Source organism: Schistocerca serialis, chromosome 9 (genome assembly GCF_023864345.2).
Source record: "Schistocerca serialis cubense isolate TAMUIC-IGC-003099 chromosome 9, iqSchSeri2.2, whole genome shotgun sequence".
NCBI classification, from domain to species: Eukaryota; Metazoa; Arthropoda; class Insecta; order Orthoptera; family Acrididae; genus Schistocerca; species Schistocerca serialis.
In genome coordinates this window covers 61,649,012-61,655,121 of record NC_064646.1, presented here as the reverse complement: position 1 = coordinate 61,655,121, position 6,110 = coordinate 61,649,012, and the positions used below count along the sequence as shown (strand labels likewise).

At 41.0% G+C, this 6,110-nt stretch overlaps 1 non-coding gene across 1 annotated transcript; it reads left to right on the top strand.

Moving 5' to 3' along the window:
- Nucleotides 1–3,442: 3,442 nt before the first annotated feature.
- LOC126420162 (U6 spliceosomal RNA) lies at nucleotides 3,443–3,549 on the top strand. The gene has a single exon (XR_007576027.1). It is a non-coding gene; the product is annotated as a U6 spliceosomal RNA (small nuclear RNA).
- Nucleotides 3,550–6,110: the final 2,561 nt, after the last annotated feature.

Below are 6,110 nucleotides of genomic sequence, written 5' to 3'. Positions count from 1 at the left end.
AATATTCTGTCCGAGCTCAGATTTCTCTTATTTTATCACCAGCACAGGTGGGCGTCGACAGTATATTTTCACACTGAGGAGAAAATTGGTGATTGAAATCTCACGAGAAGATTCAGCCGCAACGAAACCCGCCTTTGTTTTAACGATTGTCATCTCAATTCGCGCATCATCTCCGTAGTTCTCTCTCCCCTATTTCGCGATTACACAAAGCGAGCTGCCTTCCTTTGAACTTTTTCGTTGTACTCTGTCAATTCTATCTGATGCGGATCGCACACCGCGCAGCAATACGCCATGAGAAGGCCGACAAGCGCGGTGTTGGCAGTCTCTTTAGTAGCCCTGTTGCATTTTCTAAGTTTTCTGCCAATAAATACCAATCTTTGGTTCGCTTTCCCCACAACATTATCTATATGATAGTTCGAGTTTAAGTAATTGTAATCCCAAAGTATTTAGTTGAATTTGCAGCCTTTAGGTTTGTTTGATTTATCGTGTAACAAATTTAGCGGTTTTCTTTTAGTACCTGTGTGGATATCTACACAATTTTCATTGTTTAGAGTCAATTGCCACTTCCCGCACTATACAGAAGATATCTTGTGTAAATCATTTTGCAATTGGTTTTGACCTTCTGATGACTTTACACGACGGTAAATGACTGCATCATCTACACACAGTCTAAGAGGGCTGCTCGGATTCTCTTCTATGTCGTTTATGTAGATCAGGAACAGCAGACAGCCTGAAACACTTCCATGGGGAACAGCAGATAATCTGTTTTACTCGATCGCTTTCCACTAATTACTACGAACTGTGACCTTTCTGACAGGAATTCACGAAACCAGTCGCTCACTAATTGGCACGCAATTTGACTAGAAGTCTTTTACGAGGAACGGTGTCAAAAGCCTTATGGAAATTTAAAAATATGGAATCATTTTGACGTTCGCTGTCGAAAGCACTCGTTATTTCGTGAGAATAAACAGCTAGTTGTGTTTCACAAGAAGGATATTTTCTGAATCCATGTGTCTGTCAATAAATCGTTAACTTCAAGATAATTCATAATGTTGGAATACAGTGTATGTTCCAAAATTTTACTGCAAATCCACGTTAGTGATATGGGCCCGTAATTCAGTGGGTTACTCCTGTTTCCTTTTTTGGGTACTGGTGCGACTTTAGCAACTTTCCAAAACGACTTTCCAGTCTTAGGTATGGATCTTTCGGCGAGCGAAAATGGCTCAAATTGCTCTGAGCACTATAGGACTTAAACATCTGAGGTCATCAGTCCCCTAGAACTTAGAACTACTTAAACCTAACTAACCTGAGGACATCACACACATCCATGTCCGAGGCAGGATTCGAACCTGCGACTGTAGCGGTCGCGCGCTTCCAGACTGTAGCGCCTAGAACCGCTCGGCCACTCCGGCCGGCTATGAACGAATGTCTCCTCACTATCAGTAACAGCAACAATTAAGGATACCCCACGCAGGGTCAGCGCTACTCGATTTCCCAGGACTCCAGACATACCGTTCTCCTTTTACGCTCAGTCCGACATTGGTGCCAATGTTGTTGCCAACGCTGGACCACAATCCCCTTGCGCACTACGCCACGCTGGTAAAAGCGGCGGTTTGAAAAAGACGTAATTTTTAAGTCAAGATTATGTCGCAATATACTTCAAAATCACTTCCCCCTTTTTTAACTTCGTCAACATTTCGGGAGGAGTTTGAACTCACCCGCCCTCCCCCTCCGGCTACGCCAGTGATTACGAATAACGTATGCTGGATTGATTACATAATAGTGTTGTCGGGAAAGTATACCAAAAGCTGCGATTTACTAGAAGAACGCTTAGAAAATGCAACAGACTGCTTACACTACGCTTGTGGGCCCTCTTCTGGAGTACTGCTGTGTGGTACCAGCATCGGATAGGATCGACGGAGGACATCGAAAAAGTCCAAAGACGGGCAGCTCGTTTTGTACTATCGCGAAATAGCGGAGAGAGTGCAACGGATATGATACGCGAATTGGGGTGGCAATCATTCAAACAAAGGCGTTTTGTTGCAGCACCACCTTCTCATGAAATTTCAGTCACAAACTTTCTCCTCCGATTAAGATAAATTTCTTTTGGCAACACCTACACATGGAAAAATGATCGTCGTAATAAAATAAGAGAAATTACAGCTCGCACGGAAAAATTTAACTGTTCGTTTTACCCACTCACTGTTTTGGAGAAACAGCTTGATGGACCCTCTGCCGGGCACTTAATTGCGAAATTGCAGAGTAGTCCTGTTGATGTAGAAGAAGCACATTTATTTACTTCCACATCGTACTTCGAATACTTAAACGACCCTGTTACTTCTTTTCAAAAAGGTGGTTTTCTCTCCTCAGCTGTTGTATTTTAGTTTTTAGCCGTCTGTTTCGTGTTTATCTGTATCGTCTAGGTCAAGACTGATCGTCTAGGTTCGACTGGTCTAATTTAATTTTCTTCCGAGATAAAGCTTCTATAGCAGACAGCGTATTTTCTTTTCAAATCGGCGATTTCTTGCTTATTAATAAATGCAAATCTATTTTACAAAAGCATTACTGTTGTTGCAAAAATGAAACATTTGTCAAAGCCATAGAAAAGGCGATAATACATTAAAACGTTTTTTTCAAAGAGGATAAATGTCTGCCAAGTGTACTTGGTCCTCGCTAGTACTTGCAACTTCGGAGGCACCTCCATGTCAATTTGGAGCTTTTTGCGATAGCAAAAAATCACCCTTTAAAACCCTAAGAGATAATTTTCTTAAGTACCGTTCATAATATTCGGAAAGGAGATGATCTCAACAAATCATTGCGTTATTCACATTAACAAAATAGTTCTTTTCAACGTGAAACTCATTTGTGGGTAGATCTCTCATCTTTTGGAAATCGATAGTGAACGACATCTGCAGTTTCATATGAAGCACTTTTGCTTTCAGCAATAGCACGATGATTTCAACTTTTGCTCATAATACCACAAAATCACCAGCAAGAAGAACAGCCAATAAGCAACTGCATTCTTTTTATTTCAACGCAGGGATTTGGGAATTTGCTTGCATTAACAATGTACGTGTTATCGCTTCCCGCAATCCTAATGACGGAACGGCAAACTGCGTGTGCACGCAATTTGGCATGCCCTGCCTGTGTACCGTCAGTAGTTCACGCGGCCGTCACGAGATGGCAGGAGATGCGAGACATAGCCTGTGAGTACGGGCAGTACAAACAGAAATTTAACTTGTTGTTTTAAACAATGTTTATGTATAGGCTTAATGACCGGTAAAATAGACACCAAAACGTACGTCCCTTGAAACCACATAATATTTCCAAGCTAACCATCAGTTTAAAAGATGTTTAATGGAACAAAATTTACGTATCGAGTAGAATGTATTTTGAACCGTTTCTCCGTCGTATATATACAAAATACTTGCAGTATATGAATGTACTTGCTTCGGCAGTACATATACTAAAATTGGAACGATACAGAGAAGATTAGCATGGCCCCTGCGCAAGGATGACACGCAAAATCGTGAAGCGTTCCACATTTTTTGACAACTCTTATTTTCTTGTGCAGCTTCTGTAGAATAAATGATAAAGAAGCTGCAGGGTCATCAATAGTATCTATTCTTTCGAGAACAGTTACTGTCTTCATATATATAGTTAAAGGCTACCCAGTTATTGACCTTCGTCTGAGCGAATGCGCACAGGTTGCCCAAACTCTTACGGGAATCGTCCCCTTAGTGTGCGCGAGTAATGAGTGGATGGGCAAACACCTATTAGGTACATTACGTATGTAGATTGTGGACAGTTGGGAAAGTGGGTCTCGCGGGAATCGTGCAAGGGATAAGTCCCTGCAGTCGCGCTCTTCAGCTGTGTCCTCGATGGCTCAGATGGATAGCTGGTTCGGTAAAAAAAATTGGATAAAGCGTCTGCCATGTAAGCAGGAGATCTTGTGTTCGAGTCCCGGTCGGGGCACACATTTTCAGCTGTCCCCATCGAGATATATTAACAACACCTGTCGGCAGCTGAGGGTTTCAATTAATTATCAAGTATATCTTATTATGTTTGAGCTCAGAATATTTTGTAGAACTTTGCAAGAGGTGGATGTTAATGAGGTTGGACTGGTAGTGTTGATGATCTCTTCTCTAACTCCTTTTGTAGACAATTATGACCTCTGCCTTTTTCCTGTCACTGGGCACAGATTTTAGTTCAAGGGATCTTCGGTATACTGTGGTTAAAATGGGAGCTAACTCAGATGCAAATTCTGTTTGGAACCTGAGAGTGATTTCATCGGGCCCATGAGCGATATTAGCTGTTTCTGAACGCCACTGCCAGTAACATACGTATCACTAAGCTTCACAGTGATGGAGAAGTAAACTGGGGCAGTACTTCTGTATCTTTATTAGTAAATCAGCATTTGAAAACAAAGTTCAGTATTTCTGATTTTTCTTTGGTATCTTCAGTTTCAGTTCCTGAGTTATCCACGAGTGACAGAGTTGTCAACGGACAATCAGGATAATTTGTATAATAATTTAAGGGGTAACCATAAACAGGTGTAGTGTGGGGAGGAGTAGGGATATTGGGGAAGAATGTAGTAGAGATAACTCTTCTAGTGACAAAATGTTGAGCGAAACAGGAAAGGGGAAACTGTGAGATGGTCAGATACTAGAAACTCATCATCTGTGGTTTCAGGCAGACGGGATAGAGAGGAGATTTCGATGCTACATGACTTGTTTGACCCCAAAGAATGGTAAGGCGAAGACTATGCGACAGACCATGTAATAAACACCATCTTGCTTTTATGCTAATTTAAGGCAAGCCAAGATTCAATACACTACATGGATACTGTGTTTAAACATTTGTATCTGATGAACACTCAATGCGTAGAGTAATGCGATTGAGTCTGCCAGTAAAAATACTTCTGGAGAATCACATACTAGCGAAGATATTCGATGATCGTACTTTTTTATTAGTCAACAGCGTGGTACCATTTGAGCACATTTCAGCAATACAGGCGCCCATAATGTTCATATTCAACTCTGACCATGATCTGCAGAAAGAGCTGATTTTTAATTAAAAGCTTTTCTGTGTTTGTGGATAAATCGTTTTATTCAAGCTTAAAACATCACAAGGGATTCTCAAACAGACACGTTTTAATTTTTTGGGCTACAGTTTTGCACGTTTGTTGTTTTGCCTTTTTGTAAATAGTCTACTAAGGGGGGCGTGGTGGGCGTGTCAATAACAGAATGCTTTAATACTCACGAACTACTTACCAATTTTCTTTTCTTGTTTTATTTCAAAACGCTTCTTTTAGTTCTGCTAGCTTTATGCAGATGAAAAAAAAAATCACTTTAACATCATTTCAGCTCAGACATTTGATTTTGGGCCCGTAATGTAAGGAGATACCACCTAGAACAAGAACACACCTACAGTGAAGTTTAAATTAGACTTAAATTAATCTTCGGGTTGAAAAATTTATGAACAGGAATGTCTTACGCTCTTTCCACTCGTCTGAGACTCTTCTCTTTGTGAAAGATTCGCGGTAAACACAACATATTAGCAGGGATTGCACAAGACAAAAGAGCTGTCTATCTTTCTATTAAACTAAACAGCCGTTAACATCCGAAACTAGAGGGTGTTAACAGAAAGCGTCGACTATTTTGTGAGATGCTAGTACTCAGCGAGACAAGAAACTAAGTCCAATACACATGGGTCGGACGCACGTATGTCTGATCAGGGAACTTGTTCTTAAGTGTGGATGAAAGGCGTTCTGTTGCCTAATTGATCATATTCGTTGCATTAGTACTTCGCCAACTGGATCAATAGAGGGTTTTGATGTCCTGTATTACAGCACTCTACGTACATGATAGTCTGAGCATTACGCAGTCTGCAGTCAGTTGCGCGGTTCGACTCGTGTTGTATTGTGCGGAATTAGTATTTAATTTAGGGGCGACTAGACACTTAAGTAAGAACAACAAACAACACGATTAGCTTTGCCACAACTTAACAAATAGCCTCTAGTCCCGTAATGTTACATCAGTGCCCTTTCCCAACTGGCCATGGTTGATTGGCTAATGGAGATGGGTGCCTTCAATAACTGCTTACACAAC